Source organism: Schistocerca piceifrons, chromosome 5 (assembly GCF_021461385.2).
Source record: "Schistocerca piceifrons isolate TAMUIC-IGC-003096 chromosome 5, iqSchPice1.1, whole genome shotgun sequence".
Taxonomy (NCBI): domain Eukaryota; kingdom Metazoa; phylum Arthropoda; class Insecta; order Orthoptera; family Acrididae; genus Schistocerca; species Schistocerca piceifrons.
In genome coordinates, this window is record NC_060142.1 from 270,312,838 (window position 1) to 270,327,570 (window position 14,733).

The following is a 14,733-nucleotide window of genomic DNA, read 5'->3' on the forward strand; positions in this document are numbered from 1 at the left end:
GAAGTATTACAGACTGTCATGACTTACTGCAAATGCATCTTGGTTCGCTACAAACCTCCTGTGCGAAACGTCATTGTAAATAATACGTCTTCAGACAAGCATATCACCTCGAGTGATGATCATGACTATTCTCTTATGTTGGTTTCACTGCAAGGAAGGAAGGGCGTTTATGAGACGAGTGTGGTTAAAACTAGTAAAACTGTAAAAATTCAACAAAAAATTTAAATATAAAAATCCTCGAAAAATCTTACATAACACACACTCACTCACACACACACACACACACACACACACACACACACATGCATGCACGCACGCACACGCACACGCACAGAATTACCAAAATCATATTTAAAACCATTTCCAAAACTGTGATAAAATTGACAACGATTGATTGGTGCAATGGGATGACCTAAAATACCTCTACAGATGAATGTTGGAATGGAATGATTTGTTTATCACTGAGGCAAAAGTGAATGTCCTGTCTAGTCAGCTATACACAAAAGCTATCAACTGAAACTGGGGTTAATACTCAGACCCCACAAAATTCTAAAAATTTACAGTACCCGTCTAGACTTCAACTAAAATGGAGGGCAAGTCTCCCCTTGAATTTACTTCTGCATTCTGTTTTAAACATAATGTGCACATAAAATATGGCATATAAGGATTTGTATGCTGTAAGCATCACAGATTTAGTGGTCGTCTTCCATAGCACGAAGAAATGTGTCCTATTTGGAGTCGCGTCAGGGTAATTGGTACGAGGTGGGACTTGCCGGATGATCGGCCAGTTACACCTTCTCCCATAGTCGCTTATCTCTGTGACCTGCAGGGTTGTGGCACATTGTGCTACTCTGGGTTACCTACATACAGCCTCTTTGTCTGCATGATCTACTTGCTCTTTTCTTCAGATCCCACAGGCCCTAGTCCCCCTCCTCCATGTTATTAGCGTATTATATCCGAACTTCTTGCATTAGATAATATAATGTTGATAGTCTAGCCGCGGAATACCGATTACGTAACTGGTTGCAGCTGCTATATTGAGGGGCAATAAATTTACACTGGCATACAGATAAGACATAGACAGTTTCTAGTAATCAACTCGTGTATGGCATTAGTGAACAGTTATCGAACTATAATGATGATACGGGAGAGGCTTGAGAATGGAAATGTCCCTGTTAAGTTGTAGAGAACTATGCCGAAACGCCTTGTAAGAGCAGAACTTTATTTAATATGCGGTCAACACGAGCGACTGGTTGAAGACGATACTGCTGGCCATCTCCTTGTTCTATTATTTCCCAGCTGCTCAGGGAGAATATCTGAGGAGCAAAGGAAATGTGTACTTGGATTTAATAGTCCGAAACCTATTGATGTGTTTCAGAGGAACATACGTTCTGTCTTTCGTGGTGTCAGAGAATAGACAAATTGAAACTGTTAGTAAAAACTGTTACAGACCAACTCGCTTTTATTTCCACAGAAACAAAGAATGAAAAGATCGTAGCGGCGGCTCAAGCGCTGTAGCACTCCCTCCTTCCAGCTGAACGCTTCGTTCGTCCGATGATGGCAGTAACGAAACGAACTTACAACTATAAAATATTGATCGCGAATCGAAATTCGATGGACTTTAGCGTACCTAAGGACGTTGAGATGTGAAGAGTGTTCTACAATCTCCATCTCTCAAACGTGGACAGATCAGTGGTCTAACTTGGAAGTTACAGTCAATCAATGTTTATTAATTATTGTTGCCTCCACCATCCAAAAATCGTGGTAAATGAAATTTCTTAATACCTGTACACATTAAGAATTAGTGATATTTTTGAATCTAAGTCTGTTGAACATCATTAAACTAATAAGTTTTTTTTCCAACAGGAACGTCAGTTCACACTTGACGTGTTTTTTTAGCAGTTGCTGCATCTACGGCTGCAGCGAGAGGAAGAAAGCCGCACTGCTACGGTGAGTAAAATTCAATTCAGACCATCACACTGCTTAATGTTATGTTTCCGGGTGTTTTGCGGAGCTGTTCTTTCCATTTTGTGCACAATACACCGATAACATTCCATGTCGTCTTCTTACGGTACTGTCAGTTTTGGTGTCACACGTACTCGCTTCCTGGAATCCTATCACCGAGAAAACGACACGCCCCCTGAAGAAGATGACTCAGTCTGTAGTTGAAATATTGTACATAAAACAGGAACAACAATTCGGCATAACTCCCGGAAGCACATAATTAACACATCTCGCATAAAAAACTATGAGCATAAGTGATATTAGTTATTTGCAAGTATTACTAGCAGGTGAGACATGGACTGTCCACTGATGTTACCTCAATATTAAAACCATTCACTTTATACTTAATATCGATAGCCGTAGCCTGCAAATGTCTTAATATTAGGAATTTACATTCTTAATATTAGGAATTTACACAACTTCTGAAGTATACCACTCGTTGTATATCATAAAACTAATACATTCTCTTCCCACAGGAGCGTCAGTTCACGCTCGACGCTTTCTTTGACCAGTTGCTGCACCTACGGCTGCAGGGAGAGAATTAAAGCCGTGCTGTTACGGTGAGTGTAAATTCGATCATTGTAGATAACAACAGATTTTGCTTTCAATGTGTATTTTTCGTTTCGTGATCGTATAATCACTCGGTTAGGAACGTTGTACTGTTAACTCCTCTGCTCTCGGTTGTTTTAGGGAGTCGTTGTTTCCATTTTGTGCATAATACAACGAAAACCATCCCAGCCGTTTTGCTGAGGTGCTGTGGGTTTTGGTGTTATGTTTACTCGTTTCCTGGACTCCAATCACACAGAAAAAGTCTCTCCACCTCAAGAAGACGGCTCGTTGGTCGTCGAAATATTGAGCATAAAATAGAAAGAACAACTCGACATAAATCCCAAAAGTACATCATTAAACAATAGCGCAAGAAAACCTGAGAAATCATGGAATATTTGTTATTTGTTAGGACTGCAACTTGCTGGGAAAAGGACTGTCTAGTGTTATTACTTGGATATTAAAAACAATTACTGCGTACTTAGTATCGATATTCATAATATGGAAAATTCATGAGAAATGTAACACTTGTTTATATTAGGAATTAGCAAATCTTCTGAATTACTCCACGTGTTCTGTATCATAACACTAGTAAGTGCTTTTCCAACAGGAGCGTCAGCTCACCATCCTTGACGCGTGTTTTGAGAAGTTACTGCACAAACAGCTGCAGAGGGAGGAAGAAAGCTGTGCTGCTAGAGTGAGTGTGATTTCGATGAATGCAGGGTAAATATTTTTGGTTTCAAAATATATTTTTGATTTGATGACATCAGTCATTAAAGACTGGAATGTTAGTCACTTGTTCGACACTGCAATTGGACTTCTTCGGTATCACTGGTATGCTATCAGCTTGAGTGCATCGCCAAGCCTACAAAATTATATGGTCGACCTGTAAATCTTTTTATACTGAACCGCGACAATTACAATACATGCAGTATTATTCTTTAGCCTCAAACGAATACGACATGGTGTTCGAAAGTTTTATACTACTGTTTAAGACTTGAAATACATGCAACATGGTCCTGAGTTTCGTATGAACACAGCACTCAACTAGGGGACACTGTGTTTAACATGGAATGTGGGGTAATCCTGAGATCAGTAGTCTGCTATTCTTCTATAACAGTTGCGAAAATGCTAGCAGGACATTTTTTCCTCTCTGGTACTGGTAGATTCTAAGGTATTAACGGTACAATATTGTCTATACTTTCACAATATCGAGTGCATTTCATAAAACGTTCTCCTATATCTGGTCTTGACCATAAAACAGTTGTCGAGTTACCGGTATAGTTTCACCTTCATCGTCCCTTGCTTTTTCACTTCGATGCTGCATCAACGCTTATGTAGTTGTCATGTGCTCATCAATGAAGTCCTTCGAATTTCAGCTGAACGTTTTCAAAACGTGTTTTAAGGAATTCTACAATTCTGATATGGGAAAGTGTATCAACACTCACACCTCTCTCGGTTTCTTTATGTATAGGCCGTAGTTCACGATAGTACTTTGTAGCGGTTTTTGTGTATCATTAACATCGACAAGTGCAATGAATATGGATGATACAATACTCTACGGTATTCTGCGGTTTGAATTCACACTGTTTTGTTTTTTTTTTTTTTTTTTTTTTTTTTAGCAGTTGCATTGATTTGATTTTGTAAATGATACTGACAATATTATACACATGTATAATGCATTATTCAAACTACAACTTCTCCCGGATAATTATTTTGTTCGAATTGCACAAGAATTCCACCTGACGTAGTGTAATAATGTTGACTTGTAAGCTGTGTTCATATCATTAAAATTACGGATCGTACATCAGAGCTTTTATAATTTTTTTGTCTTCGATGGATTTCATTATTCTTAGCAAACTGATCATGAAAAGGAGCCACAGAATACCACCCGCACACAACACTGACGTATGCTACCAGAAATATTTTTCTCCGTGATTTGTGCGTAGTTCAATTTTGGCCACATACATCAGCAATGAAATCTTGTTCAACAATAAATGCCATCAGCACTGTTCTTAGAAAATGCAATCTGAAAGTTTAAATTCTGTAGGAAAGTTACTATGTCCGCAATTTCGAATAAAAGGATTTAAAAGTACTTTAAAGCAGCTGAAATGAAACCAAAGTCGTGGTACATACTAGCAGTGGGTAAGACGCTAAGGCAAATTTTTTTGAACAGCTCCAGAGCTGGTAGAGCCATGCAAGTAACGAAACTTTTTTCTTTTGTGTTGTCTCAAGTGGATTCAACACAGGATCTGAAGCCGCCAGCTATCTGAAGTTGTTGCATGAGAACGTTGGAACAATGTTGCTTGAGTCTGTTTATCACTCGATTAATGAGCTCCAATACGATCCTTGTATGCCAGTGGCTTCATTTATTTGTATTATATTTTTGGCATCGAAGAATCTCTCCTGCAGCCAGGATTATTACATTCACACAACACTAAGCATTAGTAGAAAAATGTATTTTTTAATAGTTCACATTATACCCAGTTTAAACTGGAAGTTCCTATTCCCTTCACAATAAATGTTTTGCTCAGAGCTGATCCTTGCCTCTATAATTTAAGAGCGACTCCTAAATCTGGGGCAAAAACTGAGAACTGCTTAATCATTACAGCACCCCAATGCATCGGTCCTGCATTTAAAGCGATAACTTCGCCTCAGTCATCCAATCTGTGCCCATCTGTGACGTAATAAGGCGTTACATCTCTACTAAACTGATTAACAGCTGTGGCAGGCTGCGATATTGTAATAGCGGTGACAGACGTCGTGATTTATTTTGATAAACCAAGACCTTCGATGACACCCGTTCAATTTGACCAGTCACAACATCACTAGTCCCAAAATGCAATACAAATTTGATTTAAAAATTGCGACTAGTATGTCTTAATCACCCGTTCCCATGGCGCCAAATATAGAGAGTAAGCCGGCCGCTGTGGATGAGCGGTTCTAGCAGCCTCAGACTGAAACCGCGCTGCTGCTACGGTAGCGGGTTCGAATCCTGTCTCGGGCATGGATGTGTGTGATGTCCTTAGGTTATTTAGGTTTAAGTAGTTCTAAATGTAGGGGAATGATGACCTCAGATGTTAAATCCCGTAGTGCTTAGAGCCATTTGAATTTGAATAAAAAGTAAAAAAATCGTGTATTTTATGAATAGTGAATAGTGTACCCAATGGGGAAACCATAGGAAATTGAGGTTCTCGGAGGAGGCAAATTAAATTATCAAGTACACCAGAAAATCACGAAAATCGTGGTGTATACAAACCAAAACAACCAGAAAAATACAATGCGACTGTTGGCGTCATAGAAGTAAAAGTTTACTTACGGCAGTGGCGGCGTAGTATGCTGCCGTTGGCAACACTCTTTTTTTTTGACCATGAAGTAAATAATTAATGCTTTTTCTGCTCTGTGGTTGACGGGCTCTTGTATGTAGCCTTGTCCATTCATTAAATTAATTATCTTCGAAAACTGAACATTTCATAACAAAATTCTGCGTTATTATGAAAAGATTAACATCAACGTCACATAATTCCCATCATCCAACGGTCGTTGTCAACATCAACACGCTACGCCATTGCTACCCTAAATTAAATTTAACCATTAAGGACGTAAAAAAAAGTATCAAACTACGGCGATCAAACTCGTACCGGAACCATCCTTAGGCGTATATAGCTCAGCTAAAAGCTAGACACCAGTACAGAAAGCTAAAATGGGGATACCAGTCAAAAGCATCAGCAAAAAATAAATATTACTAAAAAAAGCATTATCAAAAAGGTATTACTAAACAGATGGTCAAATATCACAACAGTAACGAGATGCATGGATAAATTCTAGTGTCCGATTCCACTCGTCAGCTTTGAGGAATGACGTCAAGGAAACGTTAGCGACAGCCCCGGAAATTTACACAAGCCCCGCCCATTTACCCCCCTCCACACCTAACCCCCGCCACACCATCCAAGAGCGCATCAATATGACCTTTGGTGGTCCTCGTGGCTGTCGTGTTTTTGTTCGTCGTTTTTTGTTTTGCCGTGGTTGTTCATACTAGCAGTGTTGTGCCTTTAGTTCTTCTTAGCAGTTTATGAAATACTGTCAAAATGAAACATAGATATGCACTCCCAATAAAGTTAGCATACACAACGTACCTAATCTTAACTGTTGTGGCCAACTGCTGTCAAAACTGATATCTAACAGACATTAAAGTACGATAAGATGTGTTGGAATGACACTGACGAAATTATGTACATATGTTTAACAATAGGCGGCTCTAAAGCTCTCAAATACTGAAGAAGAACTCAAAGTAATCTCGTGTCTGCTATAAGCAAGCAGTCATAAGAGTTCACAAGCAAAAATTCACCCATTACACAGGCAAATATTAATGAAGAATGTCACTGTATAAATATCTGACTGCTTGCATTACGCATTTCCACATTATCCCACTATTATATTCTTTAGTCTTAATGAGGTAATCAGAAACATACCAAGACATCGACTTTGCCTTGTTTATGCACAACATAGACTATAGACAATCGAGATAATGAACAGCATCCTTGGCGATACTAACAATTAATATTTCCCAACAGAATTTCTTACACTACGCGAGATGACGGAAATTTGCGCTCACTGCAGTTAACAAATATCAGATTTTTTTGATACAGTGCAGATGAAAGCTCATGAAATAAAAAAGACAGTGTGGATACCATTTTTCTTTTTCTTTCTTTTCGCATATTCAATGAACGTATTTCTAATTCTTTTCACAATGGTACCGGAAAAACTACACTCCTGGAAATGGAAAAAAGAACACATTGACACCGGTGTGTCAGACCCACCATACTTGCTCCGGACACTGCGAGAGGGCTGTACAAGCAATGATCACACGCACGGCACAGCGGACACACCAGGAACCGCGGTGTTGGCCGTCGAATGGCGCTAGCTGCGCAGCATTTGTGCACCGCCGCCGTCAGTGTCAGCCAGTTTGCCGTGGCATACGGAGCTCCATCGCAGTCTTTAACACTGGTAGCATGCCGCGACAGCGTGGACGTGAACCGTATGTGCAGTTGACGGACTTTGAGCGAGGGCGTATAGTGGGCATGCGGGAGGCCGGGTGGACGTACCGCCGAATTGCTCAACACGTGGGGCGTGAGGTCTCCACAGTACATCGATGTTGTCGCCAGTGGTCGGCGGAAGGTGCACGTGCCCGTCGACCTGGGACCGGACCGCAGCGACGCACGGATGCACGCCAAGACCGTAGGATCCTACGCAGTGCCGTAGGGGACCGCACCGCCACTTCCCAGCAAATTAGGGACACTGTTGCTCCTGGGGTATCGGCGAGGACCATTCGCAACCGTCTCCATGAAGCTGGGCTACGGTCCCGCACACCGTTAGGCCGTCTTCCGCTCACGCCCCAACATCGTGCAGCCCGCCTCCAGTGGTGTCGCGACAGGCGTGAATGGAGGGACGAATGGAGACGTGTCGTCTTCAGCGATGAGAGTCGCTTCTGCCTTGGTGCCAATGATGGTCGTACGCGTGTTTGGCGCCGTGCAGGTGAGCGCCACAATCAGGACTGCATACGACCGAGGTACACAGGGCCAACACCCGGCATCATGGTGTGGGGAGCGATCTCCTACACTGGCCGTACACCACTGGTGATCGTCGAGGGGACACTGAATAGTGCACGGTACATCCAAACCGTCATCGAACCCATCGTTCTACCATTCCTAGACCGGCAAGGGAACTTGCTGTTCCAACAGGACAATGCACGTCCGCATGTATCCCGTGCAACCCAACGTGCTCTAGAAGGTATAAGTCAACTACCCTGGCCAGCAAGATCTCCGGATCTGTCCCCCATTGAGCATGTTTGGGACTGGATGAAGCGTCGTCTCATGCGGTCTGCACGTCCAGCACGAACGCTGGTCCAACTGAGGCGCCAGGTGGAAATGGCATGGCAAGCCGTTCCACAGGACTACATCCAGCATCTCTACGATCGTCTCCATGGGAGAATAGCAGCCTGCATTGCTGCGAAAGGTGGATATACATTGTACTAGTGCCGACATTGTGCATGCTCTGTTGCCTGTGTCTATGTGCCTGTGGTTCTGTCAGTGTGATCATGTGATGTTCTGACCCCAGGAATGTGTCAATAAAGTTTCCCCTTCCTGGGACAATGAATTCACGGTGTTCTTATTTCAATTTCCAGGAGTGTATATTTCGTACTAACAACTGATTTTCTCCCTTGTTATGACTGGCATATTTGTGATAAGGACAACTTTGATGTTGGAACATGCGGCAGACCATGGGCGGAGCTTAGGATATGGATTGGTGTGGAGGGGGGGTGATTGGGCAGGACTTGTGCACCGTCCGGGGCTGTCGCCAACGTTACGTATGACGTCGTACCTAAGGCAAAGACGTTACTAATAGGCAATCTATGAAAGCAAGGGATCACACTCGTAAACAAACGAATGTAGCGTACGATAAAATAACAATCACATTCTCGCAGTTACTTGCTAATTCATGAATTATGTTTAAACGAACTGAAGATAACGATATTAATTGAAGGAAGTATTAGAAATAAATTTTCATGTCTGATAAGAAGTATTCTTGTGATTTATGCAAATAGAAAAGCACAGAGCACCTTTAAATTGATTTACAATATGCATGTGGTGAAGTCATATTGTTATAAAAATTACTGAATCTAACGGGAGAAGCGCAAGAAAGTTGAAGTTTTGGGCGGGGAGAAACTAAAATGTAACAGGAAACCGGGAAAATAAAATGAATGACAACAAATACAAAACAGTAGCATGAAATGTGGAGAAACTGACACACTAAATTCTAAAAGAAAGCCAGTACATGACTATCGAATATATAAAGAAAAATAAATAATATTGGAATCGATAACTACAATTAACCTATGTAGGTAAATTCCAGTTACAGATTCCTACTGCCCCATTATTCATATGTAAATTATTGTACATGCCAACGTGTAACGATAGTAAAAACTTTTATTGTATTTTTACTTCCATCATTTTAACTTAGCCTCAGGTAGTGGCGTGAGCTGTTACATAAACTACTCCACAGTACTTGTGGCTGGCTCCTCTAGTATGATAAAAGAAAAAAATTAAATGTATTTCAATTTTTTCTATTTTAATCTCATATATATATATATATATATATATATATATATATATATATATATATATATATATATATATAGTGTTTCATACTAGAATGTCGTGTTCCCAGTCTGGCACAGCTTTGCCACAGGAAACACGAAAGCGGTCGAAGACGTTCGTTTCTGGTCAGCTCCTGATCGTTGTCAGAAGGAGGCTAGTTTTTGATTACGCAAAGGCTTCAATTATTTGGAAACGAACAACCTGGATTCCTTTACGTAACCAGTATGAATTTTATAATTACCTAAGGGACCTTTAACAAAAATTAACAATAAAAAATTGCGTTTGCAAATGAAATAATTAATAAATGGGGCAGCTATGAGTTGCATAGACGACAAGGAGCGGCCTTCTGTCTACGATCACGATGCCGCAGTATTCTCTGCTGTAGCAAAGGCTGTTTGACATTTATAAAAATGACATGGAGGTAAAAAAATAAAGGAAAAGAATAGAATAAGATATCTGGTAAATACTAAATATATTCAAATAATTCTCACAAGCAATTAGGGCTTATTTATGAACAGTATAACTTACAAAAGAAATTTTCTAACTGTATGGTGCGGTCAGATTTCAGCCTGTCCTGTGCTAGCTTCTTGGTTCACGTTTTTGTCACAAATTACAGTCATTAGTTTTCTCCTTCCTTCGAGACAGTTCTTGCACCGTTCAACACCTTCATAACAATAACTTGCCGATTTACAATAAATACATAAATTACTTGACTTTTATTAATTAACAACTGTTGTCTGCACGCTGGCAAGACTGCTCACTTTTATAGCTTAAAGACAACCTTCTTTACTCTTTCACATTACAAGCGGAAGTACAATAAAAACTGAAGATGTACAAAGGTTTTTTATATATATAGATCTAAGCGGGACGCTCAGTTCAGCTTCTGTTAAAATGTTTCTTTGACTGCGCAATCGATGTACTAGCGTTCCCGCTAGATGCGCATCTTTACGGAATAGGTCTTATAAGTTGATCATTTAATACACACTAGGTGAATGCCTTTCCAAAGGTACTCACAGCTTTCATACGACGGAAAGCCCAATAATATTACATCGCTTCCCGCGTGAGGAGTAATGATTCTGAAATATCGTTACGACCCACGCGCAACCGTAATATTGATGGATTCATGTACTTAGTGAATGAAGAATTAAGGATCTCTCCTTGTAGGGAGCAAAACAAACTTAACATAAGGCATATAGAGGTATATACGTTTCACATTAAGTAGTCAAAACTCATCACAGTTGCTTGATCATTAACAAACTTGGTTGTGGCTTGATTTCATCACAAGTGTTCAAGGATTTAACATAGGTTCCTTCTTGCGTATTCTCAAGAATTACTCTCAGTCAATAGGAACTTTGAAATACTAACATAGATACAAATACAAATGAAATACATATACACATACAAATATACACAAATATTGACAAGAAGAAAAGAAATTTCATTACAGGAATTCATTTGAAGTATTGGTGCATTTCCGCCAATTTTGAACAGAACATAAAACTTTTATCAGTCTTCCTCGTAGCGACGTCACTCTTCACTTGGTGGTTGGGGATATTTCTTATGAACTCGGGTGATTTTCACAGGGAAATTCTTTCATCACCTTTCACTTCTCATTGCACTATAACTGGGGATCACCTTTTCACATTCTGGTGGAAAACACTGGGAATTTCACTATTTGAAGGGGGGAATGATATTTCTTGACTCGACGATCCTTTGGGTCGTGTCAGGAATCAGGAGAGTTGATGACTGATTCAATGATGAATAAGTCAGTTTGGGGGCTGTCTTAATCTCATTCCGATTCATGTTTCAGCAAATGAAAATTCAGAGAAAAACTCTGTGTGAGGTCTCGCTCATTAACCAGTATCTTAATCTAAGGGAATATAGAGTAATAATTTAAGACAATAAAAATTACTATACAGACTATGTACATATATATTATATATTATTCATGGTTTGTGTCTAGGTTTCATATTCTTTCATTAGCAAGCATTAGCAAAACACGTTCACGTTTCGTCTTGCGTAGGTCTTTCTTAAGCAATGCATTTAGCAATATTGCCGTAGCAATTTTCATAGTTAGGCAAAAGTCATCATTAGTGTCCTTTTCATGTAAATGTAAAATCGTGCGTAGTTTATTAACGTTTTATTATTTTTATTCCATTTTCAGCGCAAATCTGGAGCACGCTTGCGCCCGTTATGGAGAGGAATGCTTATTGCTGAGCGTGGGCCGGCGAGCAGTCATTGATGTTGGCAGAGTGCTTCACAGTCACGTGGTAACGAACTGGCGGTTTAACAGCGTTGGCAGTCCGCATCCTGCGCGAGGTAGATAGTTCAGTGGCTACTTGTGCATTTTGTTGAATCATGAGTACTGGAGCAGCTCGTCAAGGCGACATGGTCAACCTGGACGGTAAATTGACTGCACCAGCGACGAAGAACAGTCGTCGATGAAAATGACTACTATTACCTATTGCGGTGAGTACAATAACTTGTCTATCCTTTGTCTGATAGTAATTGTATCGTCGTTGCAACGTGAGAATAATTATAATGCTACTTCACACGCGGAATATCACACGTATCCGTAAGTTTATCACAGTTTTGATTCACACAAGAAATAACTAGTTTTTCATGTCCAAACATGTGGCAGATTATGATTTTACTGGCACCAATATATATATGTGTCCATCATTTTGTCACTAAATGAGTCACACGTAGCAATCCATACGTGTCCATATAGGTGTCTTAATACCACAGAGTCACACAGGTAATGCTAAAATTACTTGTCATAAAAGGATCATTTACTAATATACATTTTTTTAACTACTGTCCAAGACCTCAAGAAAGTCGTGTTGCTATTGTGAATGGTGCTTCTGAAGGACATTATATTTTATATGTATTTTAAATCTGATTCTTTTCCGTTTCTTATTGTTCTATAACAGCATTTTTTTTAAATTTCTTTGTTCATTTAATCAGTAAAATATATCCTCTTTGGCTTGCCGAACAGTTCACGTTCAAAACTTCATCTAATAGAAATCGGGGAAATTATTCTTATTTCCTAGGCTGCTTTTGCTCAAATCAAATCAGATTTACGTCACGTTTCGATAAGTAACTGCAGATACGCATTAACCAATGAGCTACGATCGTCAATACACGCAATACACACACGTCAAGTCTTTTGAACCAATTTCTAAATTTCTTCCCCTACCGGGTAAGGTAGAAAGGTAAGAATGCTAAAGAAGAAAACTACAATAGGGTAATGCAAAGAAATAAAAGATACGAAGATAGATAATAGGTGAAATAATCAGTTTAGCTAATTCGTTCTTTGACTAAACCGCTTTTAATGTCATCCACGCGGCATAACTTGACTTCAATATTAAAATGTCGCACAAATCCGCTTCCAAAGCATCGTCAAATATATCTCAAAATCAAGCCATGTTGACATAGCAGTAGAATATAAGCTTATTATCTCAGTCCTCAACTAGGTATCTTAGTATCGAAGGTTTCTATATGATACTCGTGGCATAGGAATAGTCTCTCTAAGTTTCTCCAATACAGGACCTAATTATCATTATAAATGCATATTTCTTGACCTTGTTGACTCATAGTAATACATAAATTAAAGTTGCTCTCCAGCTGCGAGTACCATTACTCATTTCTTTGTACATTAACTATATGTTGCTGCTTATACTCGGTGTAATTTACAGATTACGTTGTATCAGTTTGCATCGTATTTGGTTCTAGCGACTTAAAATATCAATCCTTTCAAAGCTTAACTTAGGTTATTACTTCACATATACGGACATTCTGGACTGAATGAGGAATTTAAAGAAAACGTTTACTACTTGGTGAGAAGGAGATTTGCCAGAACTTAAAACTAAAGCAGCAAATGGCACTTCGGTACATCCCTTACTCAATTCAACGACTGCAACCCTCCATGGCTCAAGAAACTTAAAACTACCTTAAAAACTAAGGCAAATCTTATTTTCCAAATACGTAGAGTACCTTCTTCAATCACTTCATATCCTTCAAGCTCCATCATTACTTTGCGTCCACCTCACTCAAATGAATACGTCACCTACAGAATACATGTACATGCTGTTGACTCACATACTTTCTAAACAGATCACACTCTTGTTTCAAGTTACAGCTTAACATAATAAATGATTTTTTAAATGTTTTTCATGGTACTTCCTTATGTCTACATGGTGGTAAAGTCCTTTTACTCGTCCACTAACTGAATCTGCCAACACATAACAACCAATATGTGGCTTCCTGACCATAACAAACGGTCCTTCGTATAGGTGTTGCCACTTACGATTTTTACGTAAGATGAGAGATGGTTTGAAGTGTGTCCTCAGAAAATCACGCCCGTTCAAGCGATACGACAGAACTTTATTGACATGCTTGTCAAATACCTTTTTTGTTAAATTAGTATGAGTTGTGAGAGAGATCATGGCGTAAACTTATTATCTAGGTTGACTTCCGGACCTTGTATCTTGGGGATAGGATCAGTCCTTTCATTGCTTTCGTTTTGCCTGGAGATTGGTTTTGAAGGTGTGAAACCGGTCGAAGTGTGTGGAACGTTATTTACAATCTCTTCAGATGGAGTAACGAAATCGACACGCCGTGTTTGCTGGTTCGGTACATAGGTGCGAATAAAACGCTTAAATTCTTTGAAGACTCGTCCTGTCGGGTTACTTTCGGGTCTAAATCTTGAAATTAGAATCTGTCTAACACCATTACTGGCAAGAAACTGTCTCCACTCTTTTCCAAAGAAGTTTGAAGCATTATCAGACAACATGGTTTCCGGCTTACCAAAACGAGGAAAATAATCCTTTTCTATTCGTCTTATTAAAGATTTTGCACTGGAAGACTTCATCGCGTATAAACGCACGTGCTTAGTGAAGAGGTCTAGCAAAACAGCAAGGTGCTTAGCACCTCCTCTTCCTCTCGGAAGTGGACCTGCATTCTCGAGATTGACTATTTGGTTAGGACGCTCAGTGTAGATAGGATTCAAAAGTATGACATTCGA